Source organism: Schistocerca cancellata, chromosome 2, assembly GCF_023864275.1.
Source record: "Schistocerca cancellata isolate TAMUIC-IGC-003103 chromosome 2, iqSchCanc2.1, whole genome shotgun sequence".
NCBI classification, from domain to species: Eukaryota; Metazoa; Arthropoda; class Insecta; order Orthoptera; family Acrididae; genus Schistocerca; species Schistocerca cancellata.
In genome coordinates this window covers 600,189,748-600,201,344 of record NC_064627.1, presented here as the reverse complement: position 1 = coordinate 600,201,344, position 11,597 = coordinate 600,189,748, and the positions used below count along the sequence as shown (strand labels likewise).

At 42.3% G+C, this 11,597-nt stretch overlaps 1 pseudogene; it reads left to right on the top strand.

The window, feature by feature from the left end:
* The first annotated feature begins 1,688 nt into the window (after nt 1–1,688).
* LOC126163549 (5S ribosomal RNA) lies at nt 1,689–1,806 on the top strand (annotated as a pseudogene).
* Nucleotides 1,807–11,597: the final 9,791 nt, after the last annotated feature.

Below are 11,597 nucleotides of genomic sequence, written 5' to 3'. Positions count from 1 at the left end.
ATTACGTTGTTTTCAGCCTGGTGCGAGTTGCAGTACGGTATGATACTGCTTGGCTTTCCTACCGACGATCTGATGCAACGAGTTCACAGGTAGGTGCAGGTAATGGTCCAACGAAATCGCGCCGCCGCACTCTGACTGGGAAGGTATTAAGAACGGTGCCCCACAGGGTTCAGCCACGGTTGCCTTACTGTTCTTAATATTTATTAATGACTTGCCACTCTATAGTTTTTCATGAAAATGCAACGCTAGTAATTTTTACTCATCATAGAAGCGCAGTAATAACACCCAACAAACCAGAATTAGTTAAAGAAAATGCAAATGATGTCTTTCTGAAAATTATTAAGTGGTGCTCTGCAAATTGACTCTCACTAAATTAGGAGAAAACAATATACAGTTCCTTACAGTAAATGGCATAACGCCATTGATAAATACAGACTTTGAACAGAAGTCTGTTGCTAATGATGTGTCCACTGATGAGAAATTGAATTGGGAGAAACCACTGATGGTCTGCTGAAACGTTTGAGTTCAGCTACTTATACTATTAGAGTTATTGCAAATTTTGGTGATAAACATATCACGAAATTAGTCTACCATGCCTGTATCCATACCCTTGTTGGTAATACTATTCATCACAGACATAATGATAGTTAAAACGTTGTTAACGAGATAGTTCCCAACGTCACTCTGTCGGTTGAGTCTGTGATATTCTGGTAGGTAGGGGCTAGGACTCACTAGAACGAGAGGGAGGCAGAGTTCTTTTTGGTGCAATTGGTTCCAGGGAAGTATGCTTTGGTGGGGCCCTCTACGTTTAATAGAATTTACAAGTTGCGGTGGTTCAAATGGCTCTGAGCACTATGCGACTTAACTTCTGAGGTCATCAGTCGCCTAGAACTTAGAACTAATTAAACCTAACTAACCTAAGGACATCACACACATCCATGCCCGAGGCAGGATTCGAACCTGCGACCGTAGCGGTCACGCGGTTCCAGACTGAAGCGCCTTTAACCGCACGGCCACACCGGCCGGCTACAAGTTGCGGTGGTGTAGTTGAGCATGCTGTGTGAGAGGAGGGGGCGGCGGTATCGGCGATGAATCCACTGGAGCCATCGTCCCTGACGGCTGCTGCATTATCGCCACGGAATGGGTTGACTGCTGCGTATCATACGTGGCGGTGAGGATACATCCACTGAGCCTCAGTTGAGTCGAAAGGAGCGGGAATTACCTATCCTATTTCGTGATGTTGAGGGGAGAGAAGAAACTACATTTGTATAAGTTCTGTTCACAAACACAGCTGCTGCTTCTCGGAAGGTAATATTATTTAGAGACATAATTTTGTTGATTTGCTTATGTTTGAGAACACAATGGGCGGCTTCGATATAGGACATTGTGACCACGGGTACAATGAATACGGGCAGGTTGATTGGCCCTCCTACGGGCGCCACTTGCGCATGGGCCTGCGGTATACATACATTTTACGTTACTTCTGCACTGTTTGCTGCCATGTCAAAATCAAAAACAATTATAGCATTGTAAGACGAACAGAACATACACATCCATTGGACAGGGAACTTCATGAATATAAACTGTGGGAGCAGCTGTGATCTAAATGTCACAACACAAACTGTAGAGGACTTTGTTACCTTTCGCCCACTCAGGATCGTAATTTTACTAAATCTCCTTATGGCAGTGCCAACGGCCTTGCTGCAGTGGTAACGTCGGTTCCCGTCAGATCACCGAAGTTAAGCGTTGTCGGACTGGGCTCGAACTTGGATGGGTGACCATGCGGTCTGCCGAGCGCTGTTGGCAAGCGGGGCGCCATCAGCCCATGTGAGGCAATCTGAGGAGCTACTTGAGTGAGAAGTAGCGGCTCCGGTCTCGGAAACTGACATACGGCCGGGAGAGCGGTGTTCTGACCACATGCCCCTCCATATCCGCATCCAGTGACGCCTATAGGCTGAGGATGGCATGGCGGCCGGTCGGTACCGTTGTGCCTTCATGGCCTGTTCGGGAGGAGTTTCCTTATGGCAACAACTTCGCAGCAAAATGTCTTTCCGTTAGTAATTCGTCCTCCATAGGTGAGGTTTGAACATTATTGAAGATGCCTTCTTTAATAACGAAGAACTTGGGAATAAGGGCCTCCAAATATGCTTTATCTAAGGAAGGATGTTGAACCATGGGCATGGGCAGTCAGTACTGACACAGTCTCAATTTTCACACGGTTTTTTACTGCCGCCGTAATATTGATTGTATGCTTGAATAGTGACTAACATTCCGGTATAATAATTATGTGTAGTGCCATAAGATGGAGCCTGCCTCCGTTTCTGTATCTACTCTCAACAAATAAGACGAAAGGCCCTTTGTCGGTACTTTCGTACAAGTTAGCAGTGCTACTTCATGTTGGTGGGTTACAGTTCCTTCTTGGGCGGCGTCGACACCTAGCACTTTCTCCATTTTGTCTCGTTGGTCGTCCTCTCCTTCCTCCCCCGTGCGGTTCCAAAAAAAATGGTTCAAATGGCTCTGAGCACTATGGGACTTAACTTCTGAGGTCATCAGTCCCCTAGAACTTAGAACTACTTAAACCTAACTAACCTAAGGACATCCACACACATCCATGCCCGAGGCAGGATTCGAACCTGCGACCGTAGCGGTCGCGCGGTTCCAGACAGTAGCGCCTAGAACCGCTGGGCCAATCTGGCCGGCGTGCGGTTCCGTTGGCGTTTCTACGAGAGCTGCAGTTCTTTTGCTGTAGTTCCACTGACAGATGGTATACGTTGCGGTGTGTCTATGTTGCGAGACAAAAATTATTGTGTCGCTGATCACTTCACTGACGGGTGCATGAAGTGTATAAGTATCCAGCGCGCCGACTGTTATAGCCGAGCGGTTCTAGGCGCTTCACTCCGGAACCGCGCTGCTGCTACGGTAGCAGGTTCGAATCCTGCCTCGGGCATGGATGTGTGTGATGTCCTTAGGTTAGTCAGGTTTAATTAGTTCTAAGTCTAGGGGACTGATGACCTCAGGTGTTGAGTCCCATAGTGCTTAGAGCCATTTGAACCGTTTGAAGTATCCATTGCGACACTGTCTGGCTGGTTTTGAGAAGTTTGTCGAGCAGGGGTTTGCGATCGCCACCGTCAATGGTGGTGATCGCAGCGTAGCAAAACTTTTAACGATTTGGCAGAGCCTATGGAAGTAGAACACGTGCTGAAACGAACCATTACTGTGTACACTTCGTGTGTGCTAGCCGAGCAGGAAGTATTTACACCGCAGCGCGCCAGTGTTGTCTCTTCCGTTTCCTGGAGCGAACGTAGAACGAAACTTGGCCCACCATTCCCCAGCAGTAGTTTTCGACGTACATGCTGCCCCACACACATTCTTCATTCTCCGATGGATGTCTACAAGTGTTTGTCTTTTGGCACCTACGAAAAGAAAAACAGCACGTTTGTCCTGTTTCGGCGCATTTGATATCGAAGTCGCTGTAGTTCACGTTGCCGCATGTGCTGCACCCAAGTCTGAAAGACACGAGTCTAATACTCTGCTGGCTTGTCGATGCTTACACACCCGCATCAGAGCCGCACAACTAATCCCTTACTTGCAAGTCGGTGCTTACATACTCGCATCTGAGTCGCGCTACGTTGCAGCAACGCCCTCGAATGAAAACGTTTTGATCGCCATATATTAAAGGAACGCTCTTAAATAAACAGCATGTATCCTAATTACAAAATAATTTGTGATGTGATGGTAAAGTGACTTACTCCACGCCATTGTGATTTATCGTGCAAGTGATCAATGGAACACGAAAATAACTAACTATGGCACTCGGTACAGTCCTGGAATTGTCGTTTAATGAACAAAATACGAGCCTTGTGAGTATCGGACTAGAATTGTGACTAGATTCAGTTCCTGCTTTTAGGATAACACTGGAGGCCCCGAGAGTTTAATCGCGGACGGTGCTGTTGATTATAGGAACGATCTCACTTTTTGGTCTAATCCTACGCAAGGGTATAGAGGACATCATGCAGTAAGCCCTTGACCTGCCTCCACGAAGCTCTGTCTTGGTAACTGAAACCTGCTTGCTTCAACCTTATATCTCTCAGGCTCTTAAACTGCTCCAACCACCGCAATGGTGTGCGTCCTCTACTTCTTCTACGTCTTCTGACATCGACATTTCCCTCTATGGATGTTGTTTTCATTGTCTCTTGCCTTCAGGCATTGTGACCAAAATATTTCAGTTGATTTTGGTTGGCAAGAGTCGAGACTGTTGCTCTAATTCTGAGCTGCCTCATGATAGATTCATTGGTTCAGTGAGCTGCCCATGGTGTTCAAAGTAATCATCCACGACTCCACATTTCCAGAGCATCAGTCCTGCGATGATCCGCGATCTTCATCGTCCGAGTTTCTGCTGCATAGGTCAGTTTCTGCTGCATGACTACAGTTCGGAAGAGGGTGAGCTATGTTTTGTCAGTGATGGAGGTGTCCTTCCAGATGCGAACAAGATTTGCTGCAGAATGCTCCCAGTCGAAATGCGCCTACGGATCGCAAACTCGCGATCTCCAGAATTCTAAATACTCAAAGTGACTGACGAGCTCGTAGCCAGGAACTGTTGCAATGTTATGTCTGCTCTCATTAGGGCGATCTACAATCATCACTTTGGTCTTTGTTGCTTTCAAAACCATACCTTCTGCTTCGTACGGCCAGCTTTCAAGTGGTTGTTTCCAACTGATTGTCGGTTATAAAATTATCAGAGTGTGATCAGCGTACCTAAGCGTGTTAATTTTTATCCCACCTGCAACGATGCTGCCATACGTGTCTCCAAGAACCTCCCTCATAATGTGCTTACTATATGCATTGAACAACAGTGGAGAGAGACTGCCGGCTGCGGTGGCCGAGCGGTTCTAGGCACTTCAGTCAGGAACCGCGCGACTGCTACGGTCGCAGGTTCGAATCCTGCCTTGGGCATGGATGTGCGTGATGTCCTTAGGTTAGTTAGGTTTAAGTAGTTCTAAGTTCTAGGGGACTGATGACCTCATATGTTAAGTCCCATATTGCTCAGAGCCATTTGAACCATTTTTGGAGAGAGTTTGCAACCTTGTCTCACTTCGGCACTAGAAAAGATGTCTGAATAGGTGTTATTGATTCTTAGCGTCTCGGCGTTCGAAAAGCCCAGTTGCCGGATCAGGTACACCAGGTGTCTCGGTCTGCCCATCTCGATGAAGATAGTCCATAACTTTGACCATTTCACCTTGACGAAAGCTTCGTTGAAATCCACGAAGCACATGAAGATCCTTCTTCATGAGCTGCCGGATGTTCAGGATCTGCTCACGGGAACGTTACAAAGCCAAGAAACTGCAGCAAAAATCTGTAGAAGGTAGACGACTTGTGCAAGGACTGGCAACTGGCCCTGAAAGTATGTAATTGTAACGAACTGCTCATAAGTATTCGAAGACAATTTCACACCTTAAATTGAGTCAAATTGCCGCTACATGCGCACTGAGAATATCAACACATAAAACAAAAGTGATGCCATTTCAAGGACTGGAGCCAAAATTGTTAAAGATGGACAAATAATTGAACAAGTAAGAGAGTTTAAACTTTAGAGCTCAATTTGAAATTTCCGAAGTCAGTTGATGTGGAGCTAAAATTGGCCAGATTCAGACATTTCTGTGGAACTATACGACGAACATTAAAACATAACGTACTAAAAGAAACATTAATTAAACTTTGCAAAGTATTAGCGTTATCTATGCTGCTGTATGGTAGCAAATGTTGGATCCTAAGATTTGATCAGCTACGTCGAATGGAACCATCAGAGATGAAGTACCTCAGCTTTGTAGAGGTATATTCATTACTAGACGATAAAAGAAATGCCGACATTAGATAATAAGTAAATGCTGAATCTATTACAAATATAACAGAAAAATAGCGAATGATCTGGAAATAACATGTCTAACGTATGTCTAATGACAGAATAACTAATGCTGCAATACAGAATAACCCAACCAGCAAAAGGAACGTTGAATCTCCCTTAAAGAGATGGTCTGAACAGTTCTGAAGCGGTAAAGGCAAAAAGGGCTAATCTATGAAGACTGTGATGATGATGGTGATGATATACATTGTTCAACTGCACCACTGGCGACGGAGATTTACCGACAATCATTCTTCCCACCCACCGTTCGTGGATGGAACAGGGAAGAGGAGAAAAGATAGTGGTACCAGAAATAGCCTCCGCCACACATCGTAAGGTGGTTTGCGAAGTATAGATACTGATATAGATTCCCAAACTGTGGGAAAGCTCCATTCCTCTACTCACAATGATCAAACGATTTTGTATTTCATGCTACGTCATGGCAGTGACATTGGCTGACAGCTTGATCACAGAGCATCTAATCTCCTTTGTCAGGTTCGGCGGAATCAAAGAGGTTGGTATCTGTTCTATCGAGGAAGTTAGAATCTGTTCTAAACTCATTGGACGGGATGGATGCCTTGACGCCTCTGTGCATTGCAACTATTGGTATTAACACTCCAAGCTTTCTATAAAAATTTAATTATAAATGAAAATACTGAATATTCTTTTCTTTTTCAAACATTATCCTCGTGTAACGTGTTTTTCAGTTATCATATTCAGCTGCAGAGCGAAATTGACTGTTTCCTGGCCCTGTGTTACGCATGTGGGCAGAGTCGTGAAACAGAAATTAGTCTAAGTGAAATGCTAATTTGAAATTATTAAAACAAATCTAAACCCCGAAAGATACTAACAGTGTACATAGTGCAAACTATTTCTGTAACTCAGTACTGAAGGAAATTATGGAAGTTGCGTAAAATGAAGTACGAAGTCTGACTTGAAATATCCACGAAAGAAAATATGCCTCTGTTTAGTACAACATAACTATTCAATATTACCTTCTTTGTTTACTGTAAATTAACCTGCTTAATAAACATAATACCTGAAAATTCTGACTGTGTACTGTTTGTTCACAAGAACGCAAAGTGAGACCTGTAACTTACCTCACACACAGCATGTTGTTCTGTATCTGTTGTACTGACGTTCTCGAAAGGAAACTGAAATCAGTAAATGCAGCACCTAAAGAAAAATAAACTATTCACTACAAAATTTGTTTACCCTTGTCATAAACAATGTGTGGTTGAACGTGACGTGAGGTCATTACTAATGATGGAGGAGAGTTTTACCTTAAACAAAATTGTTCTTGAAAAGTTAAACTCTGAGAACTGTCAAGAAGAGTGTACAACATAAGAAAACTCCAACAGTTTCAAAACTCTCATTGCTAAAAAAAATTACAGACATTTAAACTAATTGGGCTACTTGTGACATAACGAAAACAAAGAGATCAAATTAACAGTAGTCATGAGTATTATTAGTTATCTAACCCATTTTATCCCACTGTTCCATTTTTGTGACAAAAGTTTGTAATTTTTTTGTGAACAGTGATTTCGGTTTTTGGTAGGTTTGTCACAGTCCTGGCCTTCTACATGCTCTTCGCTTTTACACAAAACTGCCATTTGTGCTGCGAGCATCTGCATAGCAATATTGTTGGTGCTGCAGTAATTGCTGTTTATGGAAAAATGACTATAAGGAAAGGTTAAGTAAGTTTTACTATATTTGACAGTGGATAACGATATTATAAAACATGATGTATAAATACAAGATTAATAGTGTGTGTGTGCTATTTGTTCATATCTGTTCTCAACAATGAGTTATAATGCATAATAGCTGAGTGTTCCATTCTTGGAATAGTGGGATTGAATGGGTGCATTGAAACAACAGTAAAGCACTTGCATTTTATTTTGACTGCCGATGAAATTATAGCCTCATCAGAAGAGGATATGGATTTTCCTGATGCTGATTTGTACATAAATCCCCCTGATGACAATGGTGGTCAGATGAAGGTTTAGGTGACAAGTGTGAAAGTTCTATAAATCATCAAGTGGCAACCAGCTAAGATATGTTGCAGAAGCAAAAGTTACAAAATATTGTGATGGGGAAATTGCGATCCGAGAGGTAAACATTAGACAATACTATAAATTCAAGATTTTGACTAGGAAATAAGATTATTAGAATTTTCTAAGTTATTTATCTGTACCTATGTAAATATTATTTATGGTTTCTAGAAAGCTGCAGTTCTATATTACAGATAGGCCCTAGGGAGTCTAATGAGCCACCGTGTTCAACTACTGGTGCTGCCCATATTGATAGCGTTCTCAGTCTGTAATGTCCTACATCAAATACTATTCCTGTTACCGACAGAAGAGAGAGGGCTGATAGGAGATGGACTCAGAACGATATAAATGAAGTGCAGATGAAGACATGGAAACTTCCAGAAATTTTTACAGAATAAATGTCATCATTACAGCTATTTGAACTGTTTTATGATGACATTATTGTGGACTTGCTAGCCAATTACACAAATATTTATCCTTATCAGCAGGGTGATACAACATTCAGTGTGGCAGGTGCAGAGATAAGAGTGTTACTGGCCATATTTCTTCTGACAGGTTACAATCCTTTATCAAGATATAGAATGTACTGGGAAATGATCGAGGATTGCCATAATCTAGCTGTGTCAAAAGCAATGTCAAAAGGAAGACTTGAAAACATTGTGAAATATATACATGCCTGTGATAACAACAGCTTATCCAAAGATGACAGATTTTCAAAAGTGTGACCCCTTTGGAAACTCTTGAATGATACGTGGCTAAGACTGCTATGTATTGATGAGGCCATGATACCGTTTATGGTAGACACGGAACAAAGCAAGCCGCGCGGGGTTAGCCGACCGGTCTAGCCGCGGTAGTCATGGACTGTGCGGCTGGTCCCAGCGGAGGTTCGAGTTCTCCCTCGGGCATGGGTGCGTGTGGTTGTCCTTAGGATAGTTTAGGTTGAGTAGTGTGTAAGCTTAGGGACTGATGACCTTAGCAGTTAAGTCCCATTCGATTTCACACACATTCGAACATTTTTTGAACAAAGCAACATATGACAGGTAAACCGATAAGGTTTGGTTATACGGTTTGGTGTCTTTGCACGAGACTAGGGTATCTAATTCAAACTGAAATATACCAGGGTGCTGCAACAGGAAACACAAGACCTGGGCCTGGTGTAGGTGGTTCAGTTGTGTCAGACCCAGAGAATGAACAGACGTATGACATATTGTGGTGTCACCGCCAGACACCACACTTGCTAGGTGGTAGCCTTTAAATCGGCCGCGGTCCGTTAGTATACGTCGGACCCGCGTGTCGCCACTATCAGTGATTGCAGACCGAGCGTCGCCACACGGCAGGTCTAGAGACACTTCCTAGCACTCGCCCCAGTTGTACAGCCGACTTTGCTAGAGATGGTTCACTGACAAAATACGCTCTCATTTGCCGAGACGATAGTTAGCATATCCTTCAGCTACGTCATTTGCTACGACCTAGCAAGGCGCCATTACCAGTTACTATTGATGCTGTAAAACATGTACCGTCAAGAGCGATGTTCACCATTTATGGATTAAAGTTAAGTATTCCAGCAGCTACGTACGTTTTTTGCTAAAGTCTAATTTCCTTGTCCTGTTCCAGACCTAAACGCGTGCCTTTCGGCTTCCTCTAGCAGTATCGGGTTGGCTCTCTTGCCAACCCACAACACATATAATTTCCTTTTTGATAACTTTTTACTCCATTGCCACTTTTGGATGCATAAAAGAAAAGGGCTGCACTGTAACAGGAACAGTTCGCTCAAATAGAACAGAGAGTGCTCCTCTGCAAGACCTTCGTGAAATGAAAAAAGCTCCAAGAGGAACATATGGCCAAATAAGCGATAATAAATCTGGATTGACTCTGCTTCGCTACCATGACAACAGCATTGTTCCATTGCCTCAAACAGTAGAGGATTTCAACCAACTGGACAATCCAAAGGATACAGTAGGAGTGAGAGAAAGTTTATTGATATAATTACTCCCGCTGCAGTTGTTAGTTACAACACTTACATGGGAGGAATGTACAGACTTGATGAAAATATTCGAAAATACAGGATTAATTTCAGAACGAAGAAATGGTACAACAAACTTCTTGCATTTCCGCTAAATGCATCAATAAATAATGCTTGGTTGCTTTATAGACAAACAATACTCCTCCATTTGGGATCAAACGGGCTAAGGAAGGGCGATTTTCATAAATTAATAGTTCTGACAGAGAAATATTTTATTCTGCGTATGTATCGGTTGGAACGGTAGAGTAGATCTTCTTGTCTTCACAAGGTATGTGGTCAATGCTACTTTTGGAGGTACAGCTCACGACAATCACCTACCCATCCAACGAGAAATCCAAAAGCCTTACATAAAGGGTGCTCAATGATGTACGCTACCATGGACAAGATCATCTGATTGTACCAATAGGCAAACACTAAAATGTGGCCAGTCCAAGAAGAACATGACAAAACAATGCAAGAAATGCAAAATTCCTTTGCATGCAAATTGTTTTGCGCAGTTTCATACAAACTAAAGTTGAAACAGAACTCACTAAAACAAAATGTAATCTTGTTTATTCCTTATTTGGTTATATATTCAAATCTGTAAATGAGTTGTATAAAATATGTAGTGAGATAATGAACGTAAACATGAAAAATTTACAATCGTTTCTCACAGTATTATATGCATGGTACCTGTATCCTCCCATTCCCACTTTCCATTTTTGGAACGTCCATTTTTTGTTCTAAATATATTGTTACAATCATGAAAGTGTTATTTACGGTTTATCTACACTCCAAACATAAGATTTAAACAGGAATTTGTAAAAGATTTGAATGGCAAACCTTCTTGGGATCAGACGGGCTAAGGAAGGGCGATTTCCATAAATTAATAGTTCTGACAAAAAAATATTTTATTCTGCGCATGCATTGCTTGGAACGGTAGAGTAGTAGTTCGATGAACCCTCTGCCAGGCACCTAATTGAGAATTACCAGGTAATCATGAAAATTTAGATGTAGATGCACCGTGAAATATTTCTTCAAAAATGTTCTCGATTCTTAGAATCAACAACATATCTTTACAAACAAATTTTCGTCTCCATAATAAAGTAATTAAGATAATTTCTCCCAAATTCCAAATATCAAGCCTCTCTCTCTCTCTGAAAGCTCAACCGTTCGCTACTATGTCTTCAATAAGAACGCTCCAGTGCTGCACAACTGACGGACGAGCAAGCAAACCACAGATAAGCTTAAACACAGTGTCAAGTATCCTATTCACTATTCGTACAGCGCGCTCATTCATCTTCTGTCCAGCACAGCAAAGGTGAATTGTTTGCAATGGCAGGAACCGTATGAAAACCTTACAACACTTCAGCGAAAGCATGTGAATGAGTTACATCTGTCTCGAGAAGAAAGTGGCGAGTACTGCACTCTTTCTCAGTTGTTGGAGTACCCAGATACGTTTTATGAATGTATGAGATGAAGAAAGGGACGTTCTATTACATTCTCGAGATGCTTCGTGATACATTGAAAAGGAAGTTTACAAACTCTCTGGACAACTTCTAATAAATTCAACAAAACGGACATTTGTTAGTTAACCTTCAATGACTGTTATTAAGTTTACGTGTGAAAGATAAATAAATTTTAT